Source organism: Anas platyrhynchos, chromosome 4 (genome assembly GCF_047663525.1).
Source record: "Anas platyrhynchos isolate ZD024472 breed Pekin duck chromosome 4, IASCAAS_PekinDuck_T2T, whole genome shotgun sequence".
Classification (NCBI taxonomy): Eukaryota; Metazoa; Chordata; class Aves; order Anseriformes; family Anatidae; genus Anas; species Anas platyrhynchos.
This window is the reverse complement of record NC_092590.1, coordinates 1,841,843-1,864,645: the sequence shown is the minus strand read 5'-3', so window position 1 is coordinate 1,864,645 and position 22,803 is coordinate 1,841,843. Positions and strand designations below refer to the sequence as shown.

Sequence of the window (22,803 nt, the reverse complement as noted above, 5' to 3'; positions counted from 1 at the left end):
AAAGTATGAGCAAACCTAGCTCAAAGCTTACTTTGTCAGTTAAAAAAAAAAAAAAAAGACAGAAATTTTGAAAGTTTGTAGTAAAAGTGACTCCCACCCTATGTTAAGAACATAGTTCTTAGTGGAATGGAAGCAGATATTTACAGCATAAGTAGCTTAACAAATATAACTTTGAAGTGAGAAGCAAAGGCTTAATGTTAAAGCATTCATTCAACTGAATAATCATGCACAATTGTGTTTCTATGCTGAATTTGCAGAAACAGTAACAGTACTACCTTACCACCTGATGCTGCTTCTGGAGGAACATTGATATTGTTCATAGGAATCTCAAATGAAGGCTGCTTCAGATCAGCTAAACTGAATTGATATTTTGAAAACATGACTTCGTCTAGTATTAGTCATCGGTAAGCTCTCTTTTCAAGAGATGGAAACAATAATTTGTGCACACAACAGAAATCAAATGCACGAAGTTCTAGAGCTGAAATCCTACCTGTATTTCCGTTTTCATCTTCTCAGATATGTAAATCTTTCACAGAGGTCTCCAACTCCAATAAATCTCGAAGTTCTTCCTCGTAAACCTCTATATAAGATACCTTCACTCGGAAATTGATGTTATGGTTTTCAGAAATATACTGAAATAACTCCTGAATAGCCCGTGGGATTATGCCTTTTTCATCCTCTGAAAATGATGCTAAAATAGAAACACAGATGTCACAGACACTTGCAGTCATTCTGTCACACAAATTACAAAGACTAAAACTAAAGAGAAGTCTGCGAGGTTTATCACTCAATATAATAAGGAATAGGAAGAGCTCAGTTTTCCCAAGTTTTCATGTAAAGATTTGCTTTTCTGTTGATCAGAAATGCATGGAAATGATACAGAACTTTACTACTTTCTGCGGGTACGAGACTACAAGAAAATTAAATTAGTAAAAAATCACGCTAGAAGAAAAAAATATTTTGAACTTGCTAATGAATTAATGATAAAACTTCAAATCCTTTATGCAAAAAGAACGAATACATAATTTTCAGGGTTTCAAATTCAGAATCAAGGACCAAGAAAAATCCAGATAGTCTTCTAATTCCTGCTACTCCACTTCTTCTCTCTTATTCAGCAGAACAGACAAACAAATTGTGACTTCTCGATACGGAAGGGAAGATAACCAGAGCTGGTGATACACGATTTCAGGGAAAGTCAGAAAGCAAAATTGTATACATGCAGAAGCTGAAGAATTCTTCTGCGAACTAATACAGAAAAATAGTAGTTTCCAGTCTCAGGTGTTTGAGAAACACTGACTTGGAAATACCAAGTAAGTCGAATAGTAGAGTTTCAGATATCTGCCTTTAAAAAAGCAAAATTTGAATTCCACATAAAGTTCAACAAGGCCAATATGCAAGGTTCTGCACTTGTGCTGGAACAGTTCCAAGCACAACTACAGTCTGGACAGAAAACAGATTGAGAGCAGCCTTGAGGAGAAGGACCTGGCGGTGTTGGATGATGAGAATCTCCACCTGAGCCAGCAATGTGTGCTTCCAGCCCAGAAAGCCAACCATATCCTGGGCTGCATCAAAAGCAGCATGGCCAGCAGGGGGAGGGAAGTGATTGTCCCCCTCTGCTCTGCTCTCGTGAGACCCCACCTGGAGCTCTGGGTCCCCCAGCACGAGGACGTGGAAGTATTTGAGAGAGTCCAGGAGGGCCACAGGGATACTTAGAGAGATGGAGCACCTCTCTTACAAAGACAGGCTGAGGGAGTTGGAGTTGTGCAGCCTGGAGAAGAGGCTTTAGGCACAGCAGCCTGCCAGTGCCTAAAGGGGGCCTACAGGAAAGCTGGGGAGGGACTCTGGAGGGACTCTTTGGCAGGTGGTGTAATGATAGGACAAGGAGGAATGGCTTTCCAACTAAAAGAGGGTTGATTTGGATTAGATATTCAGAAGAAATTCTTTACTCAGAGGGTGGCAAGGCACTGGCACAGGTTGCCCAAAGAAGCTGTGGATGCCCCATCCCTGGGGGTGTTCAAGGCCAGGCTGGATGGGGCCCTGGGCAACCCGGTCTAGTGGGTGACATCTTTGCCCGTGGCGGGGGGTTGCAACTGGGTGATCTTTAAGGTCCCTTCCAACCCAAACCATTCTAGGATTCTATTCCATGAAATTTATCTATGAAATCTCTTTGTCAGACTCTGAAAAAAGTCCAAGAGTGAGTTTGCTTCATACAATTACCTAAAGCAGATACTTTCTAAGTAGGATAAATGGAGCCAAAATTTCTAAAGCACTGTGTTTCAGAAAGTAGGGTAAGTTGCCTGTTAGAATAGAGAATGGGAAAGAGCACTTTAATTTTTTTTTATTTTTTTTTCTCTCATATTTTTGGTATAGCCTACCGGACACAGAATTTGTGTTTAGAACACAACCATCACATAAACTTTGGAATATATATGTCTTTTTTTGCTATACATTTTTTCATTATCTCTTAAAAATTCTCAAGCATCATCTGTTATGTATTAAATACTTAATTTGCAGAACTACATTGTTCACACACACACAAAAAAAGACTTTTTACAACGTACCAATGTGACCACCTCCAATGGTGTAAGTCTTCCCAGAACCTGTCTGTCCGTATGCAAATACTGTAGCATTATATCCCTCAGCCAAAGACACTAGAAGAGGTTTAATGCAAACTGGATAAACTTCTTCTTGGGTTGAGTTTTTGCCAAATACAACATCAAAAGTGAAGACACGGTCTTTCCCAATGATTATTTGTTGTGTATTTGGGACTAATCTCACGCATACTTGGTGGTTATGAAGTACTTCCTTGGAAAGCAGAGGTCTGACCCTTACTGCAACTTTAACCAGGATCTCCTCCATGCCGGCCTCCATCTCTGTGCTCCCCACTCAGTATTCAGGAAGTCATTACGAGATCTGTTACAATTCCTCTGTTCACCTCATTTGCAATTTTCTGCACCTAAGAAAAAATGTTCTCCGAGTTAAATAATAAAGAATTAACTCCCTGCTGAAACAGAATGTTGAAGAGTTTCCCAAAGAATACATAAGCATCATTACACCCTGGAAAGGAACTGTGATAAAAAAGCAGATATGTTAACAACTGTTAAACCAGTGCAGAAACTAATTTTGCTTCTATTACCTTCTAAGCTAGCAGACTTAACCTTTGGTCTGAAAGTGGTCAGACTTTCTGTTTGGATGTTATACTGCCGGATGAAGCAACAATATTGTAAGATCTTGTTAATGAATTCTTGATAAAGCATAGACTTACAATGAACCTTATTTTCTCACTGCTACAGTACCGATGCATAGGCAACAGAAATTATTCAAACAAAACCTTTTTATCCTGAATTTATACCTATAGACACACACGTGCTTGAAAGCCATCTTCTGCTTACAAGGGCCAAGTATTTAGAATTTCAGAAGCACAGAAAGCTGTCGTGTTGCTTACATGGGGGGTATGATTTTAAATAGTTGTGATTACTACACACCAAGCATTCCTCTGATTTTAATCCGTCTCTTTATGCCCATATGGAACTATTTTTTATTAGTTATATATTTCAGCAACCATGGTTCCTTATACTGCCCCCCATCTATTAATTCTGAAGCACAAGAAGAAGCATCGAATAGGATTTCTTTACAAATGTCTACCAGAAACACTCCAAAGCCTCGATGGGTATCAAATGCTGCCGGATCCCAAACACATCTTCTGCTCTTGCTGATTCTCAGTCAAGGAGGCTTTGCCATGCAAAGGACAGTTTGCTGAACTTCCTTCTTGCTCAACTCCCACGCAGCCTTTTTGCTCTGTTACCCAACTGGCAGAACTCACCAGCTAAGCACATCAAATTCAGCCTGCATGAAAATGCAACCAGATTGAAACACAAGTCTTCTGTGGTTGCAAAGAGAAGAGTTTTGGCATTTCACTCACACCCATTTGCATTGAGGGCTTGTCCATTCAGAGCTGAGAAACTTTGGAAGCTGACAAAAAGCCTTGTTGTACAGAACAGAGCAAAGGGAAGCCAAGAAAGAGAAGCAAGAGCCTGAAATCCTGCTCATTTCAGAAAGGGCACGGCAATCACGAGCACATACTGAAAACTTACTGACTCCCCCTCCCCCGCCCCCCCCTCCCAAAATGACACCCAAACCAGTCGCGGGAGGGGAGGGGCGGAGGAGGGGAGAGATCCCATTTCCTACTTCCTCAAACAAACACCAAGCAAAATGCCGGCTCAGCGGCGCTGTGGGGCGGCTCCCCCCAGCCCCAGCCCCGGCCCCGTCGCTCCCCGCTCCAAACCTGCTCCGGGCGGCGGGAGGCAGCCTCCGGGCGGGCTGAGGGGCCGGCGGGCCGCGCCTGGGCCGCCCGCGCTGCTGGTGACAGCGCCTCGCTAGGCAACGGCCGCAACCTTCGGCGGCGCCGCCCCGTGCGCACAGCGGCCCCCCGCGGCAGGAGGGCGCAGGCGGAGCGGGGGTTGAGGGGTGGGTGTGAGGGGACACCGGGGGGCAGCCCCCGGCCCCCACGGACGCGCACAGCTCGCCCTCGAGTCCTGGGGAGGGTGGAGGGGGCCGTCTGCTTGTGGTCAAAGCAGGGGTGCGAAATGCGGCTTCCATCGCCGCGCTCGTCATGGAGGAGAGCGTCTCCTTACGGCTCCGGTGGAGCTCAGCGGTAAAGGCTGAGTTTTCCCTCAAACACAAGCGGTCTCCAAGTAGGCGAGCCACGCTCACAACTGCTCGCAGCTGCTGGCCCAGCAGCCGCCGGGAGTGCCCAGGCACACGTCCACACACAGACACATCTGTAGACACAATGCCGACAGAGCTCAAGGAGCAAAACGCGAACGGATTCTGTCCGATTTGTATATGAAAAACAACAGATAAGACCAAGTCGGTCCGATTCATGACATGGAACACTGCTTTAGCAATTTGTAAGTGCACAGAGCTTACTCCACCCTAAAGACTTGATAAACAAAGAGACATTTAGAAAGCTAAGCTGTGAAATGACTGAAACAAAAAGGTGTATTTCCAGCTTCAGTTCCCTAAAGCGTGTAAGTACTTCTCAGAAACATAAGACAGGACAATGTAAAGATGTAATCTGCGATTAAGTAGTTCTTCTTTCACAGGGAAAACCAAAACCAATGACTTTTCAGGGACAGCAAAAACTCTTGATGAGACAACAACCTTACTCACTGTTGAAAATACAATCCCTTTACATCATTGGCCTCACTCTGCTGCTGTTCTCTCCTTTTTCTTCTTTTCTCTCCTTTCTTCACATTTATAGATCTACACCCTGAAGCTAGAGATTTACCAGCATGTCGGCCACTTCTGCCTTTTCCAGGCTCTAAATCAGTATCACTTTCCAGTTGTAGTAAGGCAAAACGAGACGCAATGGTAGGGACTGAACTGATTAGAGCAGATTCCATTGCCATGTCTGAAATTCTAGGGAGCTGGCTTCTTTTAATTATCAGTTTCCTGGGAAAGTAGCACAGAAGGTATAATGAAAACATTGTTTGATCAAACAAGCAATAATTCATATCATTAAACCACAGAAGTGGTTTTTTTTGGCTCAGAAAGCATAAGACAGGGCTGGAATTGGGGGAATGAGGGAGAAATCAAAAAGATACAGTATAATTTATTTATATTTTAGCCGACTACACTGTATTACCTTAGGTAACTAAAGAAGAATTACATAAAAAAAAAAAAAAAAACAACAATCTACCAAACACATTTTAGGCTAATACATTCGCTCTTGAGAGATTTCGTGGAAAAAAGGTGGCTCTACAAGAAGCTGGTCTTCATGTTCTGGGTGGAAATAGACACAATTAGAATAGAATAGAATAGAATAGAATAGAATAGAATAGAATAGAATAGAATAGAATAGAATAGAATAGAATAGAATAGAATAGAATAATTTAGTGCTTAAAAACTATTTCAGATGCCATCCCCAGAGCCTGACAAACACAATTTAAAAATGAAGTAGATAATACACATACGCAAGCTCCAGTTTGGGGTAAGCAGCCTTATCTCTTCTTTTACAAGAAGTTTAATTTTGTTTGCAATGCACTGGAGATTCAGCAAGCAGTTTTCTCCACAGGGAGGTGAACCCAGCATTTCAGCTGGTACCGTCCACAAACATCAAGTTCACCTGTTCTTACAGCAAGACACAGAGGATACGCTGGGGGGAGATGGAACTAAGCAACACTTATGCCTTCTGTTGTTGCCTGTAGCTAAAAGCAACATGTACATCCCTGGGACACCATTCTAAAGATCAAATCATTTACCTAGCATTAAAGATAGATCCTGGGTATATCTATGTTTGTCCAACTGCAATTTTTCCATGCAGAGTTTGGTCAATTAGCAGAGTATTGAAAGTGATGATATCCATCTCTGATTACAAATTTCATAGAAAACAGACATCTAGATATGCTGACATATTATGACAGCGGTGTAGTGAGATAATACATACTTCTTGAAATTACTGTTCAAAAGGGATCTTTAGATTTTGAAACAAGTTCTTGAGTTATCTGCTTAGATAACCTACAAATCTGTTCCTTATTAAGTACTATTACAAAAGAACATGAGACTCTGCAGAAGTTTCCACAGGCTCTCTTTACCACTTAACTCCAGAATTTCTCCAGTCCAAAATTGTATAGGTGCTCCATATATACTCAGGTATGTCAACATGCAACAATAGCATGGCAGAGACCATTCCCCAAAATAATGATTTAAAAGGAATATGTCATTTCACTTTTCAGAGATGAAAGAACCATGCTCTACTCTTAAGTTTACAGGAGACAAAAAGGTTACAGAAAAGAGCATTCTCGTCACACAAAGTTACTCAACTCCATTTCTCTCAAAAGAAGAGAAAATGAAGCTGGTCATCTTAGGAGAAAACGGCCATTGAGCTGTGAATCTACTTGATGCTGATATTCAGATTAGCTGATCAGACCACAACTATGTATCTAGAAAATACAGGTCAATCATATCTACATCATAAGTAATTCATATTTGTCACTCTTTAAATGACAGAACAGGATACATTTGGATTTTTGTGCAGACAAGACTGTGCACATATGCACACGTGTGCATACATTGACAAATATTTTAATGCTAAATAACTATATAGTTAACCAGCTGAGGAAATTAGTTAAAGTTGAGAGACTTCATGCTCTTACTAGCTGGACACGAAATATGTTGAAACTTGAAGCTCAGAGAAAAGATTACAGGTGCATCTTTACAGCAAGAAAAAGCACCAGATAAAAGTGCTCAGTCATGTTCCACAAGAACTTATGATGCTGGATGTTGCTCTAAAGCAGACAACACTCAAAGTTTTGTCTGCAGACTCCCTGCTGTGCTTGGCTTAAGAAAAAAAAAAGAACTATAGTATGACTCTTCAGTAAAAGCTTGGAATTTCTAGTCTCTCTCTACTGTGGTGTATTTATAGTTAATGTAAACAGTACAACGGCACAACAGTCTTTATTTGTACAGTGGCAGCAGTGGCTAATGCTGCCAAATCCTTCTTTTTGCACATACAATCTGAAAACAATTACACATAGCTGAACCTCTACACAGGTACATAAAGTGGCTGCAAACTCCCTTCTTTCGTCTATAAATACACCAATATAAATACACCAATAAGTATACCTTTGCTGTCTTATCGTAGTTGGCATGCAATTAAGAGCCCAGCTGACAAGTACATTTAACAAGTACTACCCATGGAATTCTGCTGTTCCAATTCACTGAAATACTATAGTGACAACATGATATCAATTTACAAAACCTTATTCCTGAATTCGGTGTTTCTACATCATCATCATCATAATGGATGGCAATGAGTTTATAAAGTGAATTGCAAATACATGAGATTGCAGGTTATTTTCTAGTTGAGTCGCAGATAGTTGTTAACATTGCTAATTCAGTTGGTAGGACATTTCAATACTATTCATATTACAGCAGGATCAAATTATCCCACTTCTGCAACACCTAAAGATGGATCCAGTGATTCACCAAGGCCTACCACCATGCCAGGCTTCATATTTTAGCACCACACCTACAATTCTGGCAGACCCATTTTATTAAGCACCTAGCACTTCAGTTTCAAAGTATGGCTCCCATTCCCCCTTCCCTGAAAAAACAATGGGCTGATACCTCAAAAGCTTTCAGCTAATTAGAAGTGCTTGCTAGCACCCTTTCAGAGGCTGGTATAGTTCCCCCCACCTCAGGAATTATGAGCAGTGTTATTCTGTATTGCTATAGAAATAACCAGCCGTAGAAAATTAAAAACACACTGGTGTAATTGAGCTTGAGGCTTTGTTTAAGGAAGCTTTTTGATCACAGAAAGAAAGTGTTCAAATATGATTCAAAGATCGAAGCCGAAATTCCTTGAAGTGGTATAGTCTTTATTGCAGCGCTGGATGATGCACAGGGGATCTCTCCACCTATCGTGCATACCCAAGGCGGAAAGCAGTCTTGAATTTATACAATCAATCTATCAATATTCTACAAGCGCCTATACATATGCATTACCTATCCCCGCCTTCCCTCGCTTCTCATGCTAATTAGCCTTTTGGCACCTTGCGCCTGCGTAGAGCCTCCCAAGAATTGTGGGCAGGGGTCTTTGGGACGTGGGCAGGGGTCTTTGGGAGGAAGACCCCGAGTCTTCCTCACAGTGTACTTTTCACCTTTGGTCAGGAATTTGCTGAGTTGGCATGTTTCTTAATTGCAAGCGCTGGTTGTTGCTAATTCTTCCATTTGTTGTATCTTTATAATGAATTCCAATGTCCAGTTTTGAGATTTATAGTCCTTCCATTTGTTTCTCTGTCTGTCTACCGCTTCCTTATCATGAGTTGCAGCGTCTTGTTTCGAGATATACAGTCCATGTCTGGGGATTGTCCTTGCCTCCCCAATGCCTCCCCAATGCCTCCTTAATCAAATACCACAAGGAGTTTCATAATTCCACAGATCAAACTATGACCTGAAGCATCATTTCAACTTCTACAGTAGTTTTCAAGTAAGAGTTTTGAAGTGTGGTAAAATATTGGAAGTAAATAACAGCCTGTTGCCCAAACCCTATTTATCTGAACACAATATTCCCTACTACATAGGCTACAGGAAAAATCCGCATGAAGGTAAAAGGAAGCAAAGCCTGCTGGCAAGTATTTGAAATTGTTTCCATTTGTGTCATGTATTAGCAAGAGCCATAGTCTTGAGAGAAGGCTTTCACTAATGTGTCAAGGAAGTAAGTAACCCCGTTACAAAAAGAGCCCTCAATAATCCAACTTGCAACACCATCATGGCATGGATTGACAGCTCCCATAAATGACCCAGTTCCCAAACGTTCTGATCTGCATATCACTAGCAGGCTGTTAGTGCAACTCTCTGTGCAGTCTGCTCCAAGCAGTAAGAGTTGTGAACACAGCTCCTGCAGCCAAAAGTACCTGTTACTCAGATTCATGCATCACCAACAGAAGATGAGCATTATATACATGTACCATATAATTTTAAGGCAACATTATAGCAATGGTTATTTCTAGCAAGTAGTATTTTATTTATTTATTTATTTATTTATTTAGTGCTTTACTCATTTGTAGGTCATGCTTTTCTACAAACCATGTCAGCATACGTGAATGGATTATTTCAGATTTTTATATTAAAACAACAGATAAGACCAAGTCGGTCCTACTAATGACATGGAACACTGCTTTAGCATGTCTGATGCAGCAATTTGTAAGTACACAGAGCTTACTCCACCCTAAAGACTTGATAAACAAAGAGACATTTAGAAAGCTAAACTGTGAAATGACTGAAACAAAAGGGTGTATTTCTAGCTTCAGTTCCCTAAAGCATTTAAGTACTTCTCAGAAACAGAAGACAGGACAATGCCCTGAAGAGCTTCAGTCTAGTTTTAGACATGATGTAACAAAGCTAACTATGATAAAAGTAACATATCCAGTGTTTCAGTAACACCGAATCCCTTTTCTATGTTACCCACCTTAACCCACACTGCAGGTCAAATAGCTCTACTGTAAGCACTGCTGTAAGCCCCCAACACACATGTTAAGAGGAGCGTAATGCACACCCAGAAACTCAGTTGGAGCATCAGCAGCTTCCTGGTCTGCGTACAACTTTGTATACATGCATGAATTTACAGTTAACTGGCAAATGTTCAAACACCACAAAGAAATGAGCAGCACATCACAATTTAGGACTCTAGGCTGACGTTAGGAGCAGACTTTCAAGCATTTGTGGAATAACCACATAGCTTTAAATACGGTGATCTACTGTTTCAAGGAAAATACGCTGAATAGCCCAAAAACACAACTCAGTTCCTCTTGAACCACTTCCATCTTCAACTAAACTAATAAAGCCACAGATTTCCAAGAACTTTGAAAAGAGCATCTTCCCACACGCTGTCTCCTTGTGTCTATTACTAACATGCTTATTTGCCACCATCTATCATCGAAACACGTGCTCAGCTAACACCTAAAGTACTGACTGTACTAACTCACCACTGTGTCTCTTATTTTTTTCCTTCATCTTCTGAGATTTGATTTCCTCAAGTGTTTTTATTCCAAAATTCAGATTGCCCTCTGAAAATAGGAAACAGTTCATGAGACTGGCTTAGAGGCACTCACTGAGGACCACAGCTCCTCAGGCTTCTTAGCGCTCAGCAACTTTCTGAAGTATTTAGAATAAAGCCTGTCAACACTCCTCACAAGTGAAAGAGCCAGAGAACCAAGGGCATTTTGCCCCTCCTTTCATCCTTCAGGCTTAAAAATGTAGTTTTAATTTTAATCCATTTACACGATATTAGATCCCTCTATCGTTAGATATGGCTTATCAACAGTGGTTGCAAGGCTGCACGTGCAGCCATTTCAACTCCATGCTGTGGCCCTGTTTTGTTCTCCAAAAATAAAGAACAGGAGTTCACCTTTCTGACCCAATTGGCACATGATGGTATTCATGGCAGAAATGAGATCATGGAAATAACCGAGTCCATTCAGCATCCCTACATTTTGTTGTGTTTTTACACCACACTGCTTTTGAGTTAACTGTCAAGTTCTTCTGATTTATCCTACTAAGGTGCTGGAATACCTTGTTTAGTAGCAGTAGAACTGCCTTTGCGAGTGGAAATCACCCGTAATCCATTTTTGCCTTCCACAGCTGGTTGCTGGACAGGAGTTTTAGTTTCTTCTTCCTCAGAAAGTTGGTCTGAAGGGGAAAAATCTATTCAGTTATGCATAGACCAGATTGTTCATGATTACGTAGCTCATGCAGTGACACTTCAGCCCATGCTTCATATAAAAAACTTTGTTGCTCTTTTGTTTTGTTTTGTTTTTTAAAGAGCTACATTGACCTGATGAACTCCTAAGTAGAATACACTAGGACAAAACATCTAGGACTCTAGATTCTCTCTGCAGCTTTAACTACTACACAACACATTGCTCTTCAGACAGAAAAAAGAAATTTCCTTCCTAGTTTCACATAGAACTTTACACAACAGACCAGCTAAAGCCAGGAGTGGTTCTAAGCTTTCCTCCAACATTTCAGGTTCTGTCCACTGACTGCCGGACAAAGCCACCAGTGACCTGGCCACACTGCCTGCCCTATCGCTAGTCAGACCTCAGGTCATCTGTGATTTCTACATTCCTTTACAGCACAGATTCCTTCAAGAACCAAAGATTTACACAATCATTTACAGCACAAATTCCTTCCAAGAACCAAAACATGCTCACCATCATCATCTTCATCATCATCTGCAGCATTGATTACAACTGAAGGGTGTGTAGGGCTTGGGACATTTTCAGAGTTTTCCACTTTCATCACCCCCTTAGCTGTGGAGAGGGATTTGACTGGACAGAAAGTTTGTTTTGCTGCAGTGACATCTGAGCCACTTTCAAATCATCGTCCGCGGACTCAGGCGGACTTGGCAGTGTAGCTAGAGGAAGAGGAGGATCATCGGTAATATGGCAGTTTAAAACTTTGACCACAATTTAGCAAAGAGGTGGTAGGAAAGGCAGATAACCCGCACAGACAATGAATTCATCATCTCCTTTTGCCCATCCCATCACTGTTTACACCGTCAACAAAGACTTCCCTTCGAACAACAACACATCTCCCTACCACCCAGCAAAAGATGAAACAACAGGAAGCAAACTGCAAGGCAAACATCACACAAAGCCAAGAGAAGCTGAGCACGAAAGCAGAAAACAAACACCAGCAGTACACTCGGTGCAGTACACCTATGACTGCAGACCTTTTCCTGTACTCACAAATGAACAGTTACCTGATGCCCCCTACAGGATTGGCACCCACTAAGTAATACTCCAAATTAAGTCTTCAGCACTTCAAGAAAAAGGACCTAAACTCACTCTTGCTTGGTGGGAAGAATTGTCCATCGATGTAACGTCCCTTTGCATGATGAAAAGCACAGTTGGCTTTCTGACAGCCTCCCGGCTGCTTCTCCCAGTAGCAAGGAACCTCACTGCGCTTTTTCTGAAGACAGAAAGAAAGAAAAGCTCGTGATAACACGCACCTGAGGCTTGCAAAGAGATGCGCAGCTCCAGATCATGACAGCTGTCACAACACAGTGCTGAAACATCATTCCAAAGGTCAGTTTCTCAGTTAAGTGGAGTATTTCTGGGCATATTCACAAAGTTTGCATAAGCTGGAACCACTATGCACATTTAGATTTGTCATCATTCAGTTAGAGAAGACAGGCACTCTCAGACGCCAGTTGAGGGTGGGTTAAACTAATACACCTAGGATTATACTAGCATTATTCAGAGGGAAAAAGAACATCTGAAATTGCCTAGGTTAACCCTGTCTAGAACTACTTCTTGGAGACTTAGTTCTTCTGCACCTTTAACTTTCCCCACTTCCTACCCCAGGCAGCTAGAACAGCGTTATCGGAAGGACTGTGGGTCAGAAGAGACCTGAGAGTTCATTATCAAGCCTGCTCCCATGACGATAGAACAGCCTGTTTATTACCCCCCTGCTCCAGCAGGTTTTAGCAGTCTATTTAACAGCTATTCTGCATCTGTTGAGAAAACTGTCAGCATCTAATAAAAATATATATATATCTTGCTAAGACATACCTAAGGCATTGATTTTATTTTCCTCTGCTTCCTCCCACCCCCTCTCTTGGTAACAGAAACAAGTATGATTTTGAAGCAAACAAATCTATCCTGCAAAAGCACAATCAGTACACCTACGGCACTGAAAAATGCTTTTGTTGATTGATTTTGAGAACACATCGTTAGGCACTCACATCAATTTCCATGTGTCTGAATCGGCAGACGTTCCTGAAACAACGACCCTCCTGCCACAGCTTGCAGACCGTCTCATTGCCCAGAGCAGCTTCGCAGTGGCGGTAGGCACATTTGTCTCCCTGGAACCAAAAGGAAACCAACGAGGAAAATAGAGTACAGCCTCAAAAATGGCCATGCTGCTGCCTAATGTTGCTACAACTGAATTCAGAATCTATCTGGTTCTCAAGTTAACCAAAGACCAGCGTGCTTCCTCCTCCTAATCTACTCCTTCCTGAAAAAAAATGGGAAAAAAAAAGCAAAGCAAAGGAAAGCCAGCCATACCTTGGTACAGGTAGAATAGAAATAGAAGTAGCAATCGTCTCCTTGTTTAGACATGCCGACGAGTTCTGCTAACAAGCTCGGCTTCTCTCCACAGGGCCTTCCTCTGCTCTTGGAGAGAGCTGTCTTCACCCTTGCTTGGGCTGAAAGTCTTCTACTGGCTTGTGAGCAGGGAAATCTTCTTTTGAAAAGTAACCCTAAAGAAAGTAACAAGTGAAAAATAATGAGGAACCAACATTTTTCCAGCTTTCTTCAGTTCATCAAATCAAGTTATCAGTCTCTCGAAGAGAGCAAAGCCTTGAAATCAGCTGTTACATGAACTAACTAAATATGAAAGTTCCGTAAAGCTGCCAGGAGCTTTGTCAGCAAGCGTTCTCTTCCACATCCTCAATAAGATGACTTGGAGCACATCTGGAAGCCTGAAAACGGAGTCACTCCTTAAAAAACCACCTGATCATACATGCAAGTCAATAATAAACTCTGGCTACAAATAACTTCTCTAGAACACAGTTAGGACGCATTAAACAGCACGTTCCAGGCACTGTGGGTCTTCCATTTCACCTACCTGGACAACCTCAGCAAAGTTATCAATCTTCAAAGACTTCCAGTTAACTTCTCCTGTAGGCCAAACCAAGACTGAATCCGTGAATTAAAAATAAAGGGGTAGGAAGAATTTTCCTCCTCACTTTGCCAAGGGAACCTCTCATCCACAATTCAAACATAGGATGTGCTTTTAAACGGCTTATAACTAATAGAGGAAGCAAGTCCATTTGAATGCTCTCTCAGACTGGAGACAGCCAGGGATAGTTAGCTCTTCAAAAAAATAAAAACCAAAAAACAAAACAAAACAAAAACAAAAAACCCAGCGCATTTAGAGATGAACTCGTGATTCAAAGTGGCTGCAAAAATGAGGCTCCATCTTCCACAGCCAGACAATTTAACTTTTTTTTTTTTTTTTAATTTAAAATTCAGTATGTTCCAATCTCTGGTCTTCAAGATTTCTTCACCTATTAAGAAAACACAAAAACCTTTCCCCGTCTTTATTACCTGTACAGCAAAAAACATACCAGTGCATATAAATCCACAGATGTGCATACGCATACACACATCTGTGTTTATACACACACGAGGAGGGAGTGAGAGAAAGTTAGCGAGAGCGACAGTGAAAATCAGAATTTTTGCCTTTTCGACACAGAGAGCGCGTAAAAATTCTCTCATTTTGAGGGAACTAGAAAAAAATGGAGGCTCTACAAAAGATTTTGATGAGTATGCCTTCGAGGCCGATGCTTTGTAACATGAGTGATCTGGGGGCCAGCACACAAATATGCAGACGTATGTACATGCATACAGGATAAACAGATCTATACACACAAGCGTGCACAGTATATGTTGTATGATCTCCATAGCGAGAACAACTCGTAGCCCTGATCAGACACGTAGAGTTGCAATCAATTAACAGCAGGAAGACAGCAGATCAAGGGTACAGCAAGCTTTGAGAGGCAGGGGAATGCTCACTTTGCCAGTGGCATGACTGCATGATGCCAAGGATTTTGAATTAGTTGGATTTTTTGGAAGCAATTGGGTTTTTCTTTCTGCGCTGTAGCAAATACCACAGGTTTGCCACCACGTGCTGTTCCCTAATCCATATATCCATCCTCATCCATTGCTGCAGGATCATGAAAGGTTAGAGAAGACGACTTAGGTCCAATTTAACAGCCAATGATTTTTCGATGAGCAGAGCTGCAACAGATTTTATTTAGCCACAAGCATTTTTTTTTTTCTTTTTTCTGAGATGAAGTCAGAAATTTTAATTATTATTTTTTTTAAAGACACTAAACACAAAACCTGCAACCAGACCAGATAAAGTTCAAATTAGAGTGATTCTGAAACCTTTCATTAAAACGCTGCACATTTCTGTGCAAATTATTTCTGACTCTTCTGGACAAAAGTGGATGAAATAGTTCTTACAAATTAATAATCAAAGGTTGGAACCTTTTACTCACACAAACACTAGTGAATTTTCCAGGAAATATTTTTTTGGCAGGGAATTTTCCCAAATCTAAAATAAAGAGAGGAAAAGTTGGCTTCTCATATTAGTTACTGCTTTTGACTGCTGGGCAAAGGGAATAAAAACAGTAGTTAAGTGCAAGCTTTCCTTCTCTTCTTTACTATGGATAGGAATCGTCACTTCGGACCTTTAGCACCTTCAGAAACACACCCAGTGCCATGCAGGTTCCTCTGCATCTACTTCTAACAATTACTGGTGCTCCTTAGCATGGAAGTTTGACTCAAAACACTCTCCAGATTTAGCTCTTTTGACTGCCCAAGGAGCTCATCATTTTGCTTGTTGCCTTCCAGTTTCCTGAACAGACCGGGAACGCTGTTCAGAATCTGAATGGATCTGGTCTAAGGAATGGGAAGAAAGCAAAACCAAGCATACCTCACAGCCCTAAATTCCAAAAAAGCAGTCTCATTTTAAAAAGGACCTCAAAAGCTTTTTTTTTTTTAAACTGACACCTGCTAACACGGCAATCCGGGCGCTAAACCAACTGAAGTTGCCCCTGAAAGCCTGAATAAAAATGAGTAACTCTGGTGCACTCAGCAGGTCTGTAATAGAAGTTGGTAAGATTTTTAGATTTCTTTTTTTTGCTCCAGGGTGCTGGTAAAATGTTTGCATTAAGAGATTTTGAACCTTTTGTACCAAAGAATTAGAGATGCGCTACAGTGCCAGTAGCTGGGGGTCTGGAAATACACACCAACAAGTGTCATAAGCTTTGCCTTTGCTGAAGGAAGATGAATAGTACCAAGAAAATCTGTCTAGTTTGTTTTACAGGCTTGTCTTTCTCAGTATGGAACAAACTGACCTCCCTGGTCTAACTTTGCAGTTGCCTATTCTGCCTTTGTCCTGGAGAGAAGAGCAAGAAAGGAACAAATCTATTTTTGCACTCCAAAAACGCATTAGAGGAGGATTATCACACCCACCTAAGGGTACTTCCTTGTTTGTTTATAAAGCACCAAGTATTTCTCTTGGACAGTCTCTGTAGCTGGTCTGTTTTGTGCCTTCCATTTATAATAAAGATATTAAGATGCTTACCCCTTGTTTTTTGTTTTTTGTTTTTGTTTTTGTTTTTTTTCTAACGAACAGTGGAAGTGGAGAGTCGGATGACAAGCAAGAACAAACACTAGAAACTCCTTGTTCTGCCCCTGCTTTTTAATTACCCAGCATCACCCCGGCTGCAAAACAGCCTCTGCTGATTTACCTGCTTGTTAAAGCACCCCACAGGCTGCAAGTGCGGTGTGCTAGGTGTCAAGTTCTATTTAACGGTGCACAGGTAACCATTCATCTTCCCACAGTCGAAGCACAGAACAGCCTCTTGCTAACAGAACTCATCCCTGCTGCTGCAAGAAACCTCATGGCCTGCAGGAAAACCTCAAGCTAAGAGTTCCAAAGCAAAAGCAGAAAACGCATGATTTGTACTCTTTATATTGGAGTGAATTCTAGCTGCTAAACGCTGCCTACATCTGAGGGCACGTGCTGAGGCTGGGGGGAAGGACACTCAACACCCACTGACAGCAGGAGTGCAAAGATGCCAGCCAAGAAGGCAAAGGTTAGAGCTGAACGCTGCCTCAGCTTCCTCCAGCAGCCAGCTGGGGGTCACCTTTCAGCACGCTCTCTGAGACTCTGAGCCCCGAGTTACCGCAGCCGCCAGGTACAGCTGCTCCTTGCTGGCCCAAACTATTGGAAGAGTCTTCAAACTTCAGGGACCTGTTTTATGACAGCCTCGAGATCCAATTAATCTGTTCCTGAAGGCGCTGATCGTCCTGGTGTTTCTGCAGCTGTCAAAGAACAATCCTGAACTGAGGCACTCGTCTGATCAGACAGTGCTTTGGCACAGATTTGTCTTTAGCTTGACACATCAAGGTGAAGAGGAATCAATTCTTGCAAGCAACCTCTCAAGCAGGGATCTGATAAGGTGACCAGAACGACAGATCTGTTGTACAGATCTGAGCACGTCCCTCTGCAGGGAATCACTTTCAAGCCTAAGATGTTTCACCCATCTCCCTGCCCAAGAGCGACACAAGTAAAGCTCTTAAGCAATTGCTAACCTGTTCTCAGTGCTCACGAGTCCCAAATCACTCATTTTACAATCTATAAAACATGGCAGCTGGCACCTAGTTGGCACACGGTGACACTGCACACGTTGGCAGTGTCGTCAGGAGCTGGAAAGTCAGGGCTGAGGGGGTTAAGGGAAAACCACACATCAGTTTAGCAACTTGGCTCCCGTAGGATACTTCCTACGGCAGGAGTTTCAGCAAAGCCACTCAGAGGGACCTGCTGGCTAATTCAAACGGGACTTCTGCTGGAGCAGTCAGAAGGCAGCAGGAGATATCCAGTGGGCATCGCTGTCAGTCTGTGGCAGTTTGGGGTCCAGGTATCAGTGGTTAGGTGGGGTTTTCTCTGCTTCACTTTCTCCAAAGCTGTGAAAAAATATTTCTTTTAAAGCACTGTACAGTCCCACGTTAAGGATGGAACCAGCTGCATCAACTTCCAGTACGACGGTGTTGGAAAAAGGTGCCTTTGGTGGTCAGGAGCACAACAGCTCTGCTGATGTGTTATTTAAGTGTGTTCTTACATCTGAGTTTCCTCACAGCAGTATGTAGCTGAGGGGGTCCTACTTTCCTAGGGAAGATTTATGGTTTTTCTCCTACCAAGCACCAGCTCAGTATACAAAGCTCTGTTAATAACACCCAAGCATGTAGATGGAATGCAATTGTTTTCCTTACAACCCCCCAGTTATTTCCATGTCTGTTCTGGACCTTGGGATCTCTTTTGGGAGCTACATTACGCAGAGCAATACAATAAGGCTGAGATCACCGCTGCCTCAATGTAATGCAAAGGTGAAGGCCTTTATGACAGCCAGTTTGGAAATGAATGCAGCCCCATCTTGTCAGCATCAGAGCAGAGCCAGCTCCAGATGGCTCCAAAAAGGAGCTGCTGCTGGCCAGAGCTGAGGCAGGGAGTGCTGCTGGGTGGGCTTCGGGGGAGCAGATTTAAGGAAGGGGGGAAAATACTGCTGTGCAACAGCAGCTGGGAGAGAGGATTGTGAAAGCGTGAGAGAAGCAGCCCTGCAGCCCCCCAGGTGAGCGCCGCAGGAGGGCAGGAGGTGCTGCAGGCAGGCAGCAGCAGTTCCCCTGCGGGCTGTGCAGGGAGAGGCCCCTGGTGGAGCAGGCTGTCCCCCTGCAGCCCATGGGTCCCCCATGGAGCAGATCTCCACACTGCAGCCCCCCCATGGGTGGAGGAGCCCCCGGTGGAGCAGGTGGATGTGGCCTGGAGGAGGCTGCGGCCCATGGAGAGCCCCCGCAGGAGCAGGCCCCGGGCCGGAGCTGCAGCCCGTGGAGAGGAGCCCACGTGGAGCAGGGGCAAAGAGGGACCGAGGAGTGGTGGAGATGAAGTGCTACAGACTGAGCACAACCCCCAGTCCAGTCCCCCTGTTCCCCTGCGCTGCACAGGGGGAGGAGCTGGAAGAGCTCAGATGGGGGGAAGGAAGGTGTTTTTGGTTTCTTTCCTTTGGTTCTCACTTGTCTAGCCTGGTAGTAGTAGTAGTTAGGCAGGAAATCTTACTGTGTCCCTATGCTGAGTCTGCTTTGCCCATCACGATCCTTGTTGAGCGATCTCCCTGTCCTTGTCTCAACCCTTGAGCCCTTTGCCTCGTATTTTCTCTCCCTTTCTCTTTGAGGAGGGGGAGGGAGAGAGTGGCCGTGATGGAGCTCGGCTGCCCACCCACCGAAAAGCACTGCAGCTGCAAAGTACTGGAAAAGTTTTCAGAAGCAACAAGGTGTTTAACAAGGAAATGTATAGTTTCCTTTTTCAGGCTTCCTAAATAATTGGGCTTATTTCATATTCCCAACTCGGAGGAGGAGAATTGTTGATTTCACCTTCTTTTTTCTTCCTTGGAAATCAAAGGTGAACAGCTCTAAAAGGAAGGGGAACGTATCAGAAGCAAGCTTTTTTTGGCTTGTAATCCTTTCTTAAGGAAAAGATTTCTCACACACCTTCCCCAGCTGTAGGGGGGCAGAGAATAATTTTGGAACTACTCCAATTAAAGTCAGCTTGGGGAGAGTGGGACTTCTCTACTTGTTTCTGAGACATTCGCATTAGCAAGAGAGAGTGTTGTGTTGCCGCTGCCAGGGGCCTACGGTGATGACTTCAGAAACAGAATTGAATGATGTCACTGTGGCACCTTGGTAACAGCTGCCTCTGAGCAAGTTGAGCGAGGAGGGACAGAGAAGTGTGCTGGATGAAACCACGTGAGGACTTGTGGATCCCACGTTGAGGTGCATCGAGAGGGCCCACCCTTCTGTAAGTGTTTGGATGCTTCATTTTAGATTTCTGTAGTTTGTGTAAAGTCCTTTCACAAGCATGAAGTTTGGTACTTTGGCTCAGGGATGTAGCTGCACAGAGTGACAGGTGCACCATGTGGCTGAGGGCCTCTGCACGTTCTCTCTTTCCCACACACGATCAAGAAAGAAGGGTAGACAAATAAGAGTGTGCTGTGGTCCTGCCATAGACCTCGAGTACTACAGCATAAACAAGAGACTTAAAAGTAGCCCATCACATGAAACTTCAGGACAGCAATGCACTTCATCAGCTGGTCTGGCCTGTTGAATGGAGTGTCTCAGGATGGAGTGTATGAAGATGCACTCCATCTGCTTTCAGATTAGCACTTGCAGTGAGCAAGCTGCCTGGCCTTAACATTTTTCGTTTCATTTTTCACCCGACTTTTGCTGGTTCTTCTTGGTCTAGAAAAAAAAAAAAAAAAAAAAAGTGAACTCAGATCAAAATAGAAGGATTTCCTTTTCATTAATTCCATGTTCTTAACTTGACAGGTTTGGTTATTGACGTAGAAGGGACATATCTGGCCTGACTTGAGTTACTCATAATGTTTCACTTCATTGTAGATATGACTGGAAACCAGAGACAAGACTGGTAAAATCATTCCTAGAACTCTGTGTTGTTTTCCTTCAGGTACCTTGTCTCTCAAGTCGGTGAGGGCTGGGACAGAATGAGATTGGAAAAGTCAAGTGTAGTATTCATTGTTACAGAAGTAGTTGTCCTGTATCTTCTATGGCAAAAGAATTTTCCTGAATAAATATATAAATAAATAGATAAAATTCCCCTGGCAAAGATTGGAAGCTGACACTTACCTGAAAGTTACCAAAGCAACTTCCTCCCGGCAAGGTAACATAGCTCACAAATGGTGGGCCCAGGGAGCTCAGTGATTCATACACAATGATGCCTTCGCTTGGGAATACGGCCTTCTGCTTCTGTTTGCTTTCCCAGAACTCCTGCAATATTGCTACGACATTCACTGTCAAAGACATAAAAATGCTGAATGTAGGATGCATACATGTCCTTGATCTTAGTGTTTTCTGTGTTACACAAGAAATGCAGACATATGAGCTTGATACATTTATTATTGATAATAAAATGTCTGTGATTATTTCTGCTGGTGTGAAAAATATGATTTTGTGGCAATTTTGGACTTTCTGGGATTGCAGGCTACTGTAGTACATAAATTGCAGGTCAGCAATATTGTACTATTAAGTCAATGTGTTGGAACTTTGATATCACAGCAGCCATTAAGCTGCTCACTTTCAAACATGAGAAAATGTTATACTCAGATTCCTCTTTTCCATTCTCAAAAAAAAAAAAACAAAAACAAAAACAAAAACACATGGTCATGCAAGGAAAGCAGCTGACTTTTAATGCAAAACTTTATGAAGTAGCTGGAAAAAAAGGTGTTGTATATTATGATGATAATAGTTGCAGGCTAATGTGAAAATAGAAATGTGAAAACCAGAAATCCAATTGACATCATGACTATTGAGCCAGTACTCCAAAGTTTTACATTCTGTGTTGGGGTTTTCTCAACACTTTTCGGCTTGGACTCAAAAAGAATTTTAGTATAGTTTATCTAGACTCCTTTTACAGAGCCATGTGTAGCTTAGAGATAATTTTCTTTCTTTCTGGGCATCGTTCAGCAGGTGGTGAGCAATTGCATTGTGCATCACTTGTTTTGTACACATTAGTGGTATTAATACTCTTATCATCATTATTATTATTTTCCTTTTTTTTCTTCTTCTTTTTTTTTTTTTTTTTTTTTTTTCCTCTCTCCAAATAAACTGTCTTTATCTCAACCTACAGGCTTTCTTTCCTTTTTTTTTTTTTTTTCTTTTTCTTTTTCCTGATTCTCTCCCCCATCCCACAGAGGGAGGGAGGAGGGTAAGCAAATGGCTGCGTGGTGCTTAGCTGCCTAATAGGTTAAACCACAACACTATGCAAAAACAAACAAATGAACAAACAAACAAAAAAAAAACAGCTGTGTATGATGTTCATCATTTCTCACTTGAAAATTTAAATTCAGAAGGTAAGAAGTATGTTTCTTAATTTGGACCTTCCAGTGGAAATATGGAAGCCCTAGGCAGCAGTATGGGTCCTTCAGAGTACTGATACTGGTTCAGTATCAAGTATTAGTGCATACAGGAATCAGTGGCAGAGATAATTTTCCTCATACATGTATAATTTTCCTCTTTCTTCATCTCGTCTGACCTTGTTAGTAGTGGAATAATGTAGAAGTGATCCATTTTGAGACAGTGTCACCCTGGTGGTAGCTCACATGCAATCTATGGACAGGGCATTGCTCTGTTTGCTGCAGGGTGAGCAATGTGAGCTCCAATATTGTCACCGCCTGTTTCCTGACTTCTGGCAGCTGCACTGCTCTCACAGACAACAGCTTTTCTTGGCATTTAGCCATGACAAGGGCAGACACACAGAGTGTGGTCATCACCAGTTCCCTTTTTGCTGTGCTCAAGCCATGAGGAAGTGCGGGTGGCGTGGTCTGAGCTCTGGGGAGGCGAGGCAGGGTGTTTGGAGCACACTGCTGTCTGCCACTGGATGGTGTCACGGATGCAGCAGCAGTGTTGGCTCCTACCAGTTCTGGCATTTTGGGCATTTAAAGCTACAGAACTCTCATGGCATTGGAATATTGCTTCACCGTAAAGAAGAAAGCTATCTGAATAAATTTTGTATTTGTAACAGGAAACACGTTGGGATAACCACTGTCTCAGTGCAGCTGTGAGAAAAAACTGAAATATTGAGGAACTCTTAACCACAGAAACTGACTTCTGCTTTTCTAAATGATGGTGAATGTGGGAGAAAAACTGGTCTACT

General features: G+C 42.6%; 1 pseudogene; it reads right to left on the bottom strand.

Annotated features, from left to right (window-relative positions):
- The window catches only part of LOC113840654 (kinesin-like protein KIF27), a 41,262-nt pseudogene extending 21,871 nt beyond the window's left edge, over positions 1-19,391 (bottom strand).
- Between the last annotated feature and the right edge of the window lie 3,412 nt (positions 19,392-22,803).